Source organism: Camelus ferus, chromosome 8 (genome assembly GCF_009834535.1).
Source record: "Camelus ferus isolate YT-003-E chromosome 8, BCGSAC_Cfer_1.0, whole genome shotgun sequence".
In the NCBI taxonomy this organism is placed as follows: Eukaryota; Metazoa; Chordata; class Mammalia; order Artiodactyla; family Camelidae; genus Camelus; species Camelus ferus.
Genome location: NC_045703.1, coordinates 68,131,849 through 68,147,613, shown reverse-complemented (window position 1 = coordinate 68,147,613; position 15,765 = coordinate 68,131,849). Strand labels below are relative to the sequence as shown.

Sequence of the window (15,765 nt, the reverse complement as noted above, 5' to 3'; positions counted from 1 at the left end):
GATAAAGAGAACAGAACTCCTGGACTCACTTTGGTGTCCGGAGTGTCTGGAGCCAAGCCTGCCGCAGGCCAGGCTCTGTAACGAGGGACTGCACGTTGGAGTCCTGAGCAAAACTACCAGGGACGTTAAATCTACCAGCGAAAAGCTTCCTTGTTGAGCCTAGACTCAGAGCTCAGTGGCTCAGCTGCACGATGCCATAGATCAGAGTCCCTGGGGCAGATGACCAATTTCCATTACACAGGTGCATATGGCGTGGACCACAGAATCTTAGCTCAGAGCCCCTGAGATCTGCACTCAAAGACTTCTACCCTTGAACCCCCTGTTACGGCTGCATTGCCCTCCTCCCCTGCCCTGTTGCCCCAGGGGATGGCACCTGTACATTGAAGTGTTCTTGAAAACTCTCCAACTGTGCAAGCAAAGACAAACTCTGTGTACTTCCTTTCCGTAGGTAAGTTGCTCTACCCATGATTCTTGCATTCTTTTCAAACCCAGAGTGACTTTGATGGCATTTTTGAGACATGCTATTCAGCATCAAATCTCTACTCAGCATTCCTTGTGTTGTTATTTTTATTACCAAATAATCATTTGATTATCACATTATAGAAAGTTAAAAAGGCGCAGAGGAAAAATTAAAACCACCATTTAGAAATAATTGTCTTGCACCTTATTAATTTCTACTTAAAGACGTCTCGTGAGCATCTGCTTATGTCAATAGATTTCTAAAATGACAGGTTTTCAGGGCTTCGTTATGGTCAGCTGCAGGCTAATTAAGTTAATGAGCATTTCTTTTAAATTTCCAGAGCTAATTCAAAAGTGTGCTTTTCACATAGTCATTAAGCAGTTCGGATGTGAGAACTATTGTGCAACATGAAAAAGTGTTTGCGTGTAGTGGTAAGTAAAAGGGGGTTTACTACAATTGTATATATACTCTAATTGCAATTACTTTTAAAAAATTAATTCTGAGCAAAAGTGGTTGAAGAATACGCTTTAAAACGCAGTCTGCTGCGGTGATAAGATTATGTGTGAACTGTCACTTACCTCTACCCACTGTTTCTTGGCAGTGCGAGACTATCACTTTATAATGAAAAACAGTTTTTTAATTTCCCATGACAGTTTAAGCTGCCCAAATGGCACACGGCCAAGAAAGGCAGATTTTTCCAATCAACAATTCCGTTCTTGAGTTACCTGAACTTTACTGAACTGATAATGAAACACACTAAAGACACTCGACTGCTTCTTTCAAAGGAATTTTGCCAAATGCATTTGGACCAGGTGGAGTGGGAGGAAAATGAGTTGATGGAATCTCTGGGAAGAGGGGATTCGGCTTCCAGCCCCCAAACACAGGACACGTCTGGGTTTCTCACCAGGGTCTCTCTGCCTGTGGTGGGGTCACCGACCTTCCCGTTCGGCCCGGGACCCAGAGGGTTCCTGCACACAGACTGTCAGGTCGGAAACTGGGGCCGGCTGGGCAAGGAGGGGCGAGTGGTGTCCCGGCCGTGGACCACGCCTGCAGGAGCCGGGCCCCTGGAGCAGCGCGGAGGCCTGGTGGCCTTTGGCTAATGTCACTGCCGATGCCCCTGCTCTCTTGCGGCCAGCCCCTGAGAAATGTCCCCCATCGTCCCTCTAGCCAAACGAATAGAGAGGCCAACGACAACTCGGTCCTGATGCTGCCCCAGGAGCCTGTCCCACTAGGAAGAGTCTCCACTACAACCACAGGAGGCCCTTGATTCTCACCGGGCACCCGGCTCGTGGTGCTGGGGAAGCCCTATGTTCTGAACTGCCTCGGCATTAGCAGCTGGCTTTCTTTCCAGGGCCATTTGTCACGGGGACACTCTGAGTTCGTGGTTTCACGTGCGTTCTGTGCGTTGACCACCACTCTCACCAACCTGTTTCCCTGCGGTCGCCTCCGAGTCCCCGCTCCCTCCCGTCCTGCAGGACCCCTTTCTCAGCCAAGCCTGTCCTGGCCACCCCACCTCCAGCTCTCCCCGCCGGCCCTGGCTTGACTTCTCCCCACAGCTCTCACCTGGATCTGAGCAGATTCTCCATTTTACTGATTTCTCTGGTCTTTGCCCGCTTCCCCTGATGGAGCATGAGCTCCATGAAGGCACTTCGTGCTGTGTTTGTCTGTTTAATGAACAGTGGGCACAACCACCGATGACCAGCAGATAACGAGCTCACTCCCACCCCAGCCCCACCCCTGTGCCCGGCTCATTGCCCCCCAGCCTCAAGTCTCCGCACAACCGCCACCTAAGGAGTTATTCGCGACAGTTCCAGCCTCGGGGAGCAGCGCCACTACACCTAGTGCCCTGCACGAGCTATGGTTTGGGAAGACGGCCGCGGTTCCTCTCAACTCGGGCGTCACTGAGAAGTCAGTGTTGTTTACTTTCTGTCTCCTGCCTTTCCCACTTCGTGTTCTGGGCAAAGTCCTTCCATTGCCAGGCGTTTTTCACTCGTTTTGTCTTGGGCTCAGACAACCTTGGCTAATTGGGTCTCCTGGCTGATTCAGCACAAAGTCTCCTGACAGATGTTTTCTTCTCCAGTGGAGGTTTCTTCAGAAGTCATTTCATCAAACACGCCTGGGTGCAGCATAATTTAAACAATGACAAAAATGTAAAGACAGAGCTGTGTCTCGGTTTCTCGTGTGAGTGACAAGCCTCAGAGCCCAGAGTCAGGACACGTCCACTGGTCTCAGTATCATTTGTAATCAAGTCACTTTGAGCCAAAGGCCAGGCAGTGAGCGCTGGTTGCCATCATGTCAAGTCAAAGGAAGAAGTGAGAAACAGCAGGCACGCAGCCCCCAGGGAGTCAGGTTTCCAGCACAAAAGAGTAGAAAATCAGGAGGTCAGGCCAGAAGAGGTCTGAGAGAGTCTCACCTGGCTTTCCACAGCAGAGCCGATCTAGGTTGTCCGACACTGAAACACGTGCCAGAAAATAGAGTCTTGACCTCGCTGTGCTTATTGCAATTCCTCAACGTTAGAAGTAACCCTGGGAACTCATACATCTTCTGAAGGAATATTTATGTGTAAGTTTAGCGGTCCCTTCAGTTTCACTGCATTTTCTTTCTCTTCTGTCAACTTTACATGAAGTGAAAATTAATATTTAACAAGAGCACATCTAGTAGGACTCACTTTTTAAAGATGAAACCATATGGATTTGTGTTTCTATCCACACCCACTGGTCCTGTGTCCGTCCGCTCTGCAATGACCAGAATGAGGCTTTGCAGAAGCAACACTGGCTCTGGCGGGCGGTGAGATTTGCGGTGATCTTTCTTTTCTTCTTTGTGCTTTTCTATAGGTGTTGAGTGTTTTCTAACAGGGAGCCATCATATTCATAGAAAAAACAGAAGTCATTACCTAAAAGGGAAAAACCCAACAGAAATCTTCGACCAGAGGCCAGCCTCACTAGTGAGTATGTACGTACTGGGGGTTCTTACTGGGGTTCTTGTGGAGAGTGGGGCCATGCTGTGATGCCCACTTGGGGAGACCCTAAAAGTAGAGAAGTTGGCCGTGTTCAAGGTTCTGTTAAAACTGAATGTCCGTCTGTTGGCCTGAATGTGTCCAAATGGGTCTGATTCATGAGTTAACTGTGCCAGAGCCTCACACACCCAGACAGAGGTGGGAGGGTAGGCAGACCAGGTGATGGTACCTGAGGGCTTCCTGGCATCCTCTTTGATTGGATGATTGTATATAGACTTACAGGCCACAAAGCCTCCTCCAGTTGCTGAATGTCCTTTCCCAGCTGCCTCGTTACATCTCTGCATTAATGCCCGTAAGCTGCACTTCCTAGTGGCTCAGCTTCCTACACACGCATGAGCTAAGTCATTTGCATATGGGCCAGAGCACTGAAGTCCTACGTACACGTCGTAACTGAGATGCGAACATTGTAAATAAAGAACTATGAAGATCGTTTCAGCAGCATATGAAGAGCAGTGCCCACTACAGCCAAGCAAGTCTTAGTCCCAGTAATTTAATGCTATATTAATATCGAGAAACCTGTAAACATAGCATTTCACTACATAGCAAAATTTATAACAAAATAATCTCATATGATGGGAAAAGACATTTTATAAAATAAATGTTCATTATTATTGAACAATAGTTAACTAGAAATTTTTTGTTATCTATTTTTTTATCCAAGCATAGTCAGTTTACAATGTTGTGTCAATTTCCAGTATACAGCATAATGTTTCAGTCGTACATATACGTACATATATTCATTTTCATATTCTTTTCCATTATAGGTTACTACAGGATATTGACTATGGTTCTCTGTTAACTAGAAATTGAAACATGCCCCTAAACTTGGTGAAGCACAAGACTCACTGGTGGGGCACACAGGCGTGCTCATTAAGCCTAATCCTAAAAATAAGAAACATCATTATAGTGACCACTATCGGTTATTCACTCAGAACATACTCTCCCTCCTTTTCCCGAGAGACCTTGATGTTCACTGAGTTATCCACTTCCTTTCAGCCACATGCCTCAGGGGAAGGTGACCGACCAACCTCAAGAAATAAAAGCGTGTACCCAGACGAAACCTCGTACAAGAATGTTCCTGGCAGCTTTGTACCTAAGAGCAAAAGGTAGGAGCGATCCAGTGTCCTCACTGTTGAGCAGATAAAATGTGGTACGTCCATAGCATGGAAGGCTATTTGTCCACAAAAAGAAATGAGATACTGAAACATGTTACAACCTGGATGAACCCTGAGAATGTTATGCCAAAAGAAATAAGCCAGACACAAAAGACCACATATTGTGTGATTCCGTTTATGTGAAGAGTCCAGAAAGGGCAAATCCACAGCGACAGAAAGCCAGGCTGGGCAGGGGGCGGGGGCGGGGATGGGGAACCACTGCTAATGGGGGCGGGGTTTCTTTTCAGGGTGATGGAAATGTTCTAAAGCTGATCTGGGTGATGGGTGCCCAACTCTATAAACAGACTAAAGCCACTGAATTAGCCACTTTAATGGGTGAATTGCATGATGTGTGAATTATATCTCAAAAAAGCTGTTACCAAAAAGGAATAAATGGAAGGTGGAGAAAGAGACAGCGCAAATATGACCTTGATCTCTTGAGGGACTTGGTAGCAGGGGGACAGATAAGGGTCGAGGTAAGCTGTTTAAGATAAGATTATGACCACAGGAGCCAGCACATAGGAGAAAGTGGAAAAGACAGAGTTATGATGGAATGTTCTAGAAGAGAGAAGACTTGATTCACACAGGCTTCCAAGGACTAGCCTTTGCACTGCTCATGCTGCCCCTCCTAAGAAAAGCAGTGTGCCTTTGGAATGAACCAATCTTGGTGCCCAAGTCAGGGCAGACCAGGGTGGACACCGTGCCCGAGGCTACACCTGCCCAAAGGTCACTCCATGTGATGCAACTGGTGAGAAATCTCATGGGATGCGGGAGAGCAGAGTGGCCACTGGATCCTGAAACTGGGCAGCCCCTCCCCTTCCCCTGCCCCACACCCAGGAGAGAGGAAGGACACAGAGAAGGGCTTTGGACCCAGGTTTGGTTGGGTTCAGTTCCCTGGCCCATCCGTGGCAGGCAGCAGTCACTAAACAGCTGTTCCCATGAGGAAGCGCAATTAGCAAACTGACCGACTGCATTGTATGCACATTTCTGGCCCCGAGGGCAGCTGTTCAGAGGTGATCTTTTCCTTTCATCAAACGTGTAGAAATATCAAGTGAGCTCGGCTTCCGGCTACAAATTAAAGCAGTTTTCAGGTTTTCAGTGTTTCAGCCAGTACCTTGAAAATAATTTTCTAACGATTAACCATCCACATTCAAAAGACATGGCAGTCTTGCCTCTCCTAGCTCTCTCCCGAAGTCAGTGAGTGTTCAGGGTAAAAAGTGGGGACACCCACACGGTTCAAGCATGTCTTTGCCCACTAGGCACTCTGCAAACGGAGTTTGACTTTAACTATGTTTGAAAAGAAAACACATGCTCTTGATAAACTGTTTAATGCTCTGTAGTTTGAGTGGCTGGAGTTCCTTAATAAGGCAACACCATTATTCTGCCTACACATGTGCAAATGAACGGATGGATGCAAATGGCAAAAGTTCTTCCCCAATCAGGAAACAAACAAACAAATGCTTGATTCGGGACTTGAAGATCAATGAAATAAGCTTTTAAAACTACCTTTAATGAGTTGGAAAACAGCGAGTTCAGAAACAATTGAGCTAATAAATTATTTCTAGTCCAACAATCTCAGTCACTAAAACTCCCTGGAAGAAAGAGTGGGTTCCTACCAGAGGTGGTGTCAGGGATGTTCAGAAAGAGGAGAGGTGAGCAGAGAAGGAACGAACCAGGAGGGCATCCAGGTTACCTGGTGTGGCCTCAGGTGCCTAAAGGGAGGGGCCGCAGGGAACAGAGTGGATGTTTCAGTCTCCCCTGCAACCAAGTCCAGGTCCTGGGTCTCAGAGTCCTATTTCATCCTCACAACAATCGTATACCTGCCACTTTTATTTCTCCCACTGTGTAGATGGGAGAAACGATTTCACAGAGAGGAGCAATTTACCCCAGGCCACCTATGTGGAAGCTGTTTGGAAAAAAAAGAAAAAAAAATGGCAGACCTTGGTAACCAAATAGACATGAGCTACAAAGATGACCCCTGAGCTCAGCACTGAGCAAACCCAGACATGTCAGGAGGCCAGCAGCACCTCATCCACTAGTGAGTAGGACCCACACTCCTCCACAGTGTGCCCAGGCCCTTGAAGACCCGTCCAAAGTCCCCCTTCCAGGCCCACCCGCTTCCAACACTCCCGCACAGTATAGGCTCCCAGCAAACTGGCACCGACAAAACCCAACCAGGCTTCTTCCCCGTCTCTGAAACGTCACAGCGCATCACTCTTCTCTTGTGACTCACACCATATTGTCTTCTGAGATGGCTCTTCACCCTCTCACACTAGGCTGTGACCATGCTGGGGACAAGCACTGAGCATTAATAACCCTAATTACCACCCTAAACCCGACCCACAGCCTAGAACTATCCCTGGTATATAGCAGGCGCCTAATGCTTCCTGAGTGAGAGAGTGAATGCAGGGACGGGGTCTGTGCCCTCCTCTGGCTGCTCCACTTCTACGCTATTCAGTAAAAATGATTGAGAAAGTGTGTTCTGAAAAATACTAAACAGACACACAGACATAGAAAACAAACTTACGGTTACCAAGGGGAAAGGGGGGAAGGATAAATTAGGAGTTTGGGATTACAGATACACATTTCTATATATAAAATAGATTAACAACAAGGACCCACTGTACAGCACAGGGAACTATAGTAGCTTGTAATAACTTATAATGAAAAAGAATATATATGTGTATAACTGAATCACTATGCTGTACACCAGAAACTAACACAACGTTGTAAATCAACCATACTTCAATTTTTAAAAAATTTTAAAAGATTGATGGAGTTCAAACCATTTCTATGACTTAAATGTTAATCTTATTTAAATAAAAAAATTCTTTGATGTGTTAAATTGAACCTTCCTAGTTTCGGTCTGAAAACCCTGCACTTGCATTTGAGGGGAGCAGCAGAGAGGCTCAGGTCCCCGCTTTGCCGCCCCTGCTGTGAAGCCAGACCTCTACGAGCCTCAGCCCCTCAGCCAAATGCTGAGCAGGCTGACGGTGGGATCGGTGGGGCTGGTGGAAAATGAGACCACACACACGTAATGCTCAGCGCAGTGTCTGCCCACACTCAGGGCCAAACAAACCAGTACTGTTTGTAGCCACCGTCATTGTGACTGGTTTTGCCAGAGACTTACCTTAGGCAGCTCCTTTAACTCCTTCGCCCCTCAGTTTTTTCATCTATAAAATGGGGACAATGGTCGCTGCAACATCCTCCTCATTGCACTGTGAAAACACAACTAGATTTTGTAACTATTCAAGACGGTTGTGAAAAGAAGTATATTCTATGGTCTTAAAACAAATGGAAAGCATGGCCACCCTGATTCGTAGTTTCTTTCTTTTTTTTTAAACTGGAAATTTTTTTTTCTAATTGAGGATTAATATTTTCTGAAATCACAAGATCACAGGAAGGAGAACTCAGGTCCCAGGTCTGCTCCTTTGTCCTCACACATGGATCTGTTCAAAGGACAGGGCCACCATGAGAGATTTGTCCTGGAAAAATCTCAGGTGCCTGTCCCAACTGGTACTTTACGTGGGACAACCCCCCTTGGAATGGTCCTAGTGCCTGTGGGCATATTATTTATCATGTTAATATATTACAGTGAGCGTATAATGAAGCTCAAGTTCTCCTGGAAGTCGAATCTCCTGCCACCTTGATCCTCAAAGCCAACTGGGAGTTGAATCTTCCACCGTTCTGGTGTCAACTGCTGTGTCATTCCGTGAAAGACTATGCCCTGCCTCCTTCCCTCCTGTCTCAAACTGACCCAGGAAGAAAGAGTCCCTTGAAGAGACTGACTTGCTCAAGGTCACCCAGCTGGGAAGTGTCCTCACCTGCCTCCTTGGGGGCTGAGCTCAGGGTTCTGAACCCCCTCTCTGAACAGCACTTCCCTTGGGCACAGGGATGCAGACATGTGTTTCACCTGCCACCTTAGCCTCAGAATGAGTCCATTACACCAGATGGAGAGCAGTTTATGCTGCAGGATTATTTACTCATGAAATTAATCAAGTTCTGTCAGTTGGCTTTAATTCAGATTTTGAAAACCACATCAGAATCCAACACTGTGACTCCCCACGGGTACACTAAGGCAAGCGTGGACGACATGGGTGACTCAGTGAAGTGTGATTGGAGACTGGGTTTCATACAGACATCGGCTGATTTTGTCAACAATCCCACCTCCCTGGTGCCCATCTAAGCTGGGCATTGTTCCTTCTCAGTGGGGGAAACACAGTGCTCTTTTCATCCAAGTCGTCAGCAATTTCATCAGTTGCCGTTTTATTCATCCAAGGTTGTGTTTGTGATAAAACATTCTAACTAACGTTTTATCATTTCCTTTAAGAAATCTATCCTTGGGTTTCATAGATAAAGGATAGAGTAATGCAGTTTATAAAATAACCAAAATATGTCCCTAAACTCCCCTACTTAACAGTAACCCTGCAGCCAAAACAATACATACTAATACTCTTGTTATTAGTGTCTTTTATATCCTGTAGGAAATTACTCACTAGTGTAATAAGGTAGAACTATTTGGGTACTTTTAAGTGACCCCACCGCCACCAGTTCTGTCTGCAGTAACATTTGAAGGACCATTGTGCAAGAAGAAACGCTGTGAATTTAGACAAAGAGAAGCTGTGTACAGGAAACACATAGCAAGAAAATCTTGAGTTTGCAAACCAAATAGAACTGGTTTACCTACCAAAGCTGCCTCGTGACCTCCCCTGATTTAATGAACAGTGATCTCTTCACATCAAACGTCCTCTGGGAAAGAACACAGCCCCTGCCTGGACAATGGGCAATTGCCCAAGAGCCAGCGTGTTCCCGGAATAGACCGGGGGCACTTGGGTCCCTCCACCGTGCACCAGGAGATGGTGCGGATGTGAAACAGTGAGGCTTTCATGGGAACACGGCCACGACACGTGGGCAGAACACAGAGGATGGGGAAACTGGGCACCCGGCGGAAGAGCACTGGGAGATGGGGGATTCAAAAACTCATCCTCCACCCTCAAGAGCCAAATTTCAACCTTTCAGACTAATCGGTTAGGAGAGAAGGAGACCAAAATGCAAAAATAACTTAGTGTTTCTGAAGCACAGTGCTATTCATCTGAAGTCTACATACAGCTAGAACCAGTTACTGCTTTGAGCGCACGTTGGGATAATCGCTTTGATGCTCCCATAGAACGTAGTGAACAGTAACTCGCTGCTGGGATTTTATGTAGAACTTGGGACGCCTGAAGTCTCGAAAGGAACGCATAGGAAGTGTGGAAGAAACAGGAAAAGTATAAACTGTCAGAATGGAGGACGGGAGATCAGCTGTCTTCAGTTCTAATGAAAAGCAGTCCTGACTGTGAGCTCTCCATCGACTACCCCGACAGGATGTCCCTGCCCTGGATGCTGGCAAGACGGGACAAGCAGGACGGGGGCACCTGCCGTGTGCACAGCCCCAGCCTCGCACACATCTTCCCATGGGAAGGGCACTCTAAAAGTAGGGTTTTCTGCTGGGGCTATTTGATACCAAATACGAGAAGAAAATTTCCTCTGAAATAAGAGGGAGGAAAATCTGCCTCACTGAATGCTGTGCCCCAGTGGCAACAAATGTAGTATCAGTTTCTACAAAAGCTTCATTGTGACAGATCACCGCTGACACCGTGAATGCCATCACAGCAGAAGCCGTGCCCTTCTTTGCGGTCGGATGTGAAATCCCACAAGGCAGACCTCCGTCCTCCTGCTTGCTTTTTTAGAATGCCCTTTTGCGTTTTCAGGCGTTAAAAGTGGCATTGTGGCCTGGGTGCGTGTAAGATATATGAGGTATGATTAGCAGTAATGCTGAGATGTTTCACTTGGAACAGGTCTGCCAAGTTCCGGACCGTTCCTCTAACCACCGGTAACTTAAACATCACCTAACTGATGACAAAAAGCCACAGCTGCAAAATATATATAGCCTGTCGGGTGTAAGGTTTCTACCAAGATCAATAAGAGCTTGAAGGTTGTGTGATTCCCACGTGGAGTTCACGAACTGGAGTCGGCCGCACGCCTTTTCAAGTCTGAAGACACACTGAAAGGATCTTTCTGTTTATTCATCCATCTCTTCATTCATTCAACTAACGTTTATTTAGGGCCTTCTCCTGTGGCATCCTGTGCTAGATCTGAGTTGAGCTGGTTAAGCCAGGAGGGTTAACAGTGGATTCAAGGTGGAAAATTACAACATCTCTGAAGAAAAGATCTATGGAAACATTGTGTTAGGTCGTAACATTGAAGCAATGTTAAATTCCTGAATGTTATCATTGTATTGCAGTCATGGAGGAGAATGCTGTTGTTCTTAATAGATACATATTTAGGAATAAAGTGTCATGTTGGATACCACTATCAAATAGTTTGGCAAAAAGTGTGTGTGTGTGTGTGCACATGCACATATATAATGTATATATAGTGTGTATATGTGTATGATGTATACTATATATTATGTGTGTATATATATCTATATAAACAGAGACACCAAGTGTAAAATAGTAATAATTGGTGAATCCAGGTGACGAGTGTAGGGGTGTTCATTATATTTATCCTGCACCTTTTCTATAGTTTTTACAATTTTCACAATACAAGTTTAGAGGAAAATTATCATCTCTGACTTTAAGGTGCTTACTAGCTAGAAGTCATTTTTTCTAATAAAAAGAAAAGGAGAGGAAAATTACATTTTAAACATAGGATCAGAAGTCACTCAAAGGATGCTGAAACTATTCAGCCAGGGCTGGCGATCTCTGGTGAAGAGGTCTTGGGGGTCCGTGTCAGTCACACCCACAAACTTAACTGCGAGGAAGGCAGCCCCGTGGGACACGTGCTTGGGTCCAGCTGAGCCCAGCCTCACCCGGAGTTCCAGCCAGGTTCCAGCCCATCGTGGGTGCCCCTGGGGAAGCAGGCACTTCAGGGCTCCACGGAGACCCCCAGCACCTGCTATAGACTCAGGTCCTCAGAGAAGACAACAGCCACCAGGTGCCTGGGGCCCCCCCCACCCTCACACGGCAAGTGCAGAAGTGGCGGCCAGACCACACCTGAATGGGTCTGTAGTAATGAAGAAAGTACAGATGACGTTTATGAACATAAATCAGAAAGAAGATGGAAGAAGATTTTTGTTTTGTAGTTTATTTGTACTATTTTTTAAATTCCACACATAAGTGATATCATATGATATTTGTCTTTGTCTGATTTACATCTCTTAGTATGATCATCCCTGGGTCCATCCTCAAGGTCTCTTTTAGTTGTAAAAATGATTTGATTCTGCCTCTTATTAACTCTTGCATCCCTGCTTTGTCCTTGCTCAGATGGATGTCACAGAAGGCGCTGGAGAGGGACGGAGGGGCTCAGTGGGCAGCCAGGCCTGAGGGGACCAAGGGCCCGGGGCTCTTCCCGGCTGCGGTGGAAGGCTCACACCTCCCCCAAGGCGAGGAGAAGCCTGAGCTTCTCTGTTAGCAAAGTCAGCACCAGAGGAGGAAGAGAGAAAGGCGGCAAGAAGGCTTGTTGGGGTGGGAGTAGGGCACTGCCGGCCCGGAGCTGGATTCAGGCTTTAATGACCTCATGGCCAGACCGGTGTTGACTTGGCCCAGAAAGGTCTTCCTGCAACCCCTGAGTCATCCAGGATCAAATGAGGGTCAAGCCTTCTCCCCAAGGGCCAAGGGCCACCTGGCAAAGCTCTGAGATGAATCCTTCTCTGCTCTCCATTACGTTATCATTACTGTGAGGAGACAGCTCAGTCAGCTGCAGCCGCTAACACGCTGTCCACCCCCCTCCCACCTCATCACAAATAATAAGGAGCAGAATCAGCAAAGTCAGGGAGTGGAGAAGAGCAAAGGGTGGCCTCGGCAGGAACGGACATGCTCTGCCCATCCCTATCCAGGCGCAGACCCAGGACTCAGACGTTGGTTTCCTCCACCTTGGGGCCGAGCTTTCCTGTAATGCCATGAATTTGCAGAAGCAAAGATGCCCTCTCGCCAGCAGACCCTGATCAAACATTTCCTCTCCATCCAATCACATCCTGTGATCTTAACACCCACGTTGGCCTTTCTGATGCCCCAACTTCAGAGTTCTTTAAGTTCCTAATGCTTTTGACCTGTGGGTCATCTCAGCTAGCTGACCTTGACCAGCCCCTCACCACCTCCTCCCTCCCCCACCCTGTGGGCCATCTTGGCTCCCAACCCCAGAATTCTCTGTTAGTTTTGCTCCACTGCAATTTATGCTGTAAAACTCCAGCTGGGGCCTCACCCTTACTTGAAATGATTTCTCATTCACTTTGAGTCCCAGCTACACACAGAGCTATGCAGGTGATCCTCAAGGTTTCTTTTATTTTTTTTTTAAATTGAGATATAGTTGATTTACAATATTGTGTTAGTTTCAGGTGTACAACAAAGTGATTCAGCAATACGTATATGTGTATCTATCTATAACCTTTCTTCCATTGTAGGTTATTACAGAATATTGCCTATGGTTCCCTGTGCTATACAGTAGGTCCTTGTTGTTTATTTATATACAGTGTGTATCTGTTCATCTCAAACTCCTAGTTTATAACCCCCCTTCCCCTTTGGTAATTATAAGTTTGTTTTCTATGTCTATGAGTCTATTTTTGTTTTGTAAATGAGTTCATTTGTACTGTATTCTAGATTCCACACGTAAGTGATATCATATGATATTTGTCTCTGACTTACTTCACTTAGTATGATCACCTTTAGGTCCATTCTCAAGGTCTCTTCTAGTTGTAAAACTTACTTGATTCTGCCTCTTACTGACTCTTGCATCCTTAAGTAAACTGACTCCATCGTACCTGCCCCTGTTTCTCAGAAGGAATTCTGTTTTCCCTCCGACGAGGCTCACCGCTCCTCCACCTGTGCATTCGCATCCTTCCTGCATGCTCTGGGGCCTGGCTCTGTCGGTTCCCCTTTTCTCTGGGAGTGTTGGTCTCTCTCTTTCAGGGCCCCTGTTCTGAGATGACACACCCAGCCCCCCCTCCACAGCCCTCACAGACCGTGAAACCCACAGCACCCACCCCCCGGGAAAGCGGAGGATCCCAGAGCTGGCACCACGTGCTTCAGGGGACGCCAGCCTGGACCCCGGGTGTGACTGGCTGGACCAGTGATTCTGTCTTGCCTGGACACCAGGGAAGCCAACAGTGTGTGAGACTGTGACCAAGGGAGGACTTCCAACCAGGTTCCGTCCCAGAAGCATGACTCTCATGTGCACATGGAGAAGAAGGCTGTTGACCACTGAGTCCTGCTCTGGCTGTGGCGGTTTTCCGGTTCTTCACCCGCACAGCTGCACATCCCAGCAAGGAACGTGCTGGGAGCAAATGGTTCCCAGTGCTTCCTCCATTCAGCAAGCAGCATTGCATTGTCTTCAGCACTTGAGAAATCCAAGGTATGCTTACAACTACAAGTCCTCCCACACCTGCCAACACGCCCACGTGATGATTCATTTTTTTCTCTCGTGTCTGCATCCTCCCGAGGTCCTCTCTCGTGTGGTCCCCTGCCCACCTCTCCCGTGGGACGTCGTGGCATTGCAGGCAGGGACCTGGCTGCCCTTCAGTGCTCCACACCGGCCGTGGTCATTCATCAGATCCAACGCGTCATCAGGGCTCCACACATACATTGAACCAAAGCAGCCTCCTCTCTGTGTGGTACGACCACTCCTGTCTCCCCAACATCTTTTCTCTCTAATGGGCTATTTATCCTCTCATTTCAACTTCAGTGGTAGCTCTCAAATTGGTCACCACCTTCCCGTTCTCGCTGTCGCCACCAGAGGCTTCTAACTGACCTTTCTGACCTCGAGCCCCGCACCCCACCCCAACCCCAGTCTACCCTGTACAAGGCTTAAAAGGCAACAGCTGCTAGGCGTTCTCTCAGCGGTTCATGGAAGTACTGTTTTGTGATTTAAAAACACTCCGCAGCGGTTTGGTTTGGTTCTCCTATGTACAGCCACTGTCCAGCGTGAGAAGGGGCAGGGAGCAGGCGCCTCCTCTGCCCATGGTCTTCCTGCTGGGGCTGCAGCCAGAGCCTCTCCCCTCCCCGGTTCTAGAAAACTGCCTGCTCTGTCCTGTGGAGCCAGACAGGACCACCGAAGCTCTCGGCAAACACAGCCCAGTGTTCCTATAAGGACGACTGAGGAAATGTCCCTGATGTCAGATGGAGGGTCTTGGGGTCAAAGAGAATAAGTGAATGGGAGACAAATCTGAGCACAGAACCTGGAGGGCCTGCCCCGGAGCCAGACCTTGATCAGTAAGAGCCCCACCTCTTCGCATTTCATCCTTCACGCTCTTTGGTGTTTAAGCCTTTGAATGCCCCCACCAACGAGTACAAAAGCATAGTCTGACTGGAACAGGATTCTAATGTATCTGTAATCACAGTAAATGATGAAAATAAAATAAATTCTTTTTTCTTTTTCACTCTATTTTTCATAAACAGGTGCTGGCTTCCTTTTTGGGGGACAGGGAGGTGGGAGGTAATTAGGTTTATTTATTTATTCATTTTTTTAATGGAGGTGCTGAGGACTGAACCCAGGACCTCGTGCATGCTGAGCACATGCTCTACCACTGAGCTAGACCCTTCCCTCCGGCTTTCTTAAGGCAATTAAATTTTGTTATGATTTAGACATTTTCAACATTTAGAAGCGACAATGGTCTTCCAAAAATGATAAGGACAAAGCCATTAGATTACTTCAGAAAGGTTTTTAACTTTATTTTCTTTTAGCCTTTTCCTCTCCGACTGTGGATGACGAGCTGGTGACCAACATCAGGTGACGGGAATGAAAATAAAATGAATAACCTATGAATGTTCTTTCCCGTTGGCTGAGAATCTTGTGATGGGGGAGTTTGGATGTTGTTGGTTGGAGCGATTGGGTACAAAGGTCATGAAAAAACAGCCAGCTGGAAAGACAAACTGAACCAGATCGACCTTTAAGGGCAGAGCAACTTCTTACAGGAGAAAAAAGATCCAGAAAGTGGACAGTGGAGGACAGAGGGGGGAAACAGACAAGCACTCATACAAGCTGGAGTCTTGGAGAGTTTGGGGGTTTGTAGGTGGAGAGAAGGGGGCTGGAAGCAATTGCCTTGGGAGCTGTGTGAGATTTTGAGAGCAAAGTGAATGGGGAAAGAGGACTTTAAGAAA

The 15,765-nt window shown here is 47.1% G+C and overlaps 1 long non-coding RNA gene across 1 annotated transcript; it reads left to right on the top strand.

Annotated features, from left to right (window-relative positions):
* The first annotated feature begins 2,666 nt into the window (after window positions 1-2,666).
* On the top strand, window positions 2,667-14,983 carry LOC116665467. Its single transcript, XR_004322104.1, has 3 exons — window positions 2,667-3,412; window positions 4,473-4,582; window positions 13,579-14,983. It is a non-coding gene; the product is annotated as an uncharacterized LOC116665467 (long non-coding RNA).
* The last annotated feature ends 782 nt before the right edge of the window (window positions 14,984-15,765 follow it).